Raw genomic sequence first — 431 nt, 5'->3', positions numbered from 1 at the left:
GGCGGGCACAGTGCAGGCCGGGCCTCTGGGTGGGAGTGACATGCTGTAGTGTGCAGCCCGGGCCCGTGGGTGGGAGTGACATGCTGTAGTGTGCAGCCCATTAGTGTCGTCCGGATCCACCCCGTGGCTTCAGGGCCTGCATGGCAGGGTGAAGTGGGCACCAGGGCCCTGCGCTGTGGCATCAGTCTGTGCCCATCACCCATGCCTGGCAGACCCCAGTCTGGGGACCCTCCCCAGAGGCCATGGGCGATGGGAGCAGGGTCAGCGGAGGAAGGGCCTGCCCCCGCCTGTGAGGAACCTCGAGGCCCATGGTTTCCCTGGTGGGACGGAGACCTCGGGCAGCGACTCACCCCGGCTCACACCCAGCCACAGCCTCACGGGGAGCCTTGCCCAGCGCCAGCCCAGCGGCACGTGGGCCGGAGGGAGCACTG

The 431-nt window shown here is 69.1% G+C and overlaps 1 protein-coding gene across 1 annotated transcript in view; it reads left to right on the top strand.

Annotated features, from left to right (window-relative positions):
• Window positions 1–431, top strand: part of SH3BP2 (SH3-domain binding protein 2) — a 30,843-nt gene that overhangs the window by 21,772 nt on the left and 8,640 nt on the right. The window lies entirely within an intron of this gene.

This window comes from Myotis brandtii, unplaced genomic scaffold, assembly GCF_000412655.1.
Source record: "Myotis brandtii unplaced genomic scaffold, ASM41265v1 scaffold986, whole genome shotgun sequence".
NCBI lineage: Eukaryota > Metazoa > Chordata > Mammalia > Chiroptera > Vespertilionidae > Myotis > Myotis brandtii.
The sequence above is the reverse complement of the archived record's forward strand: the minus strand, read 5'-3'. Positions and strand labels throughout refer to the sequence as shown.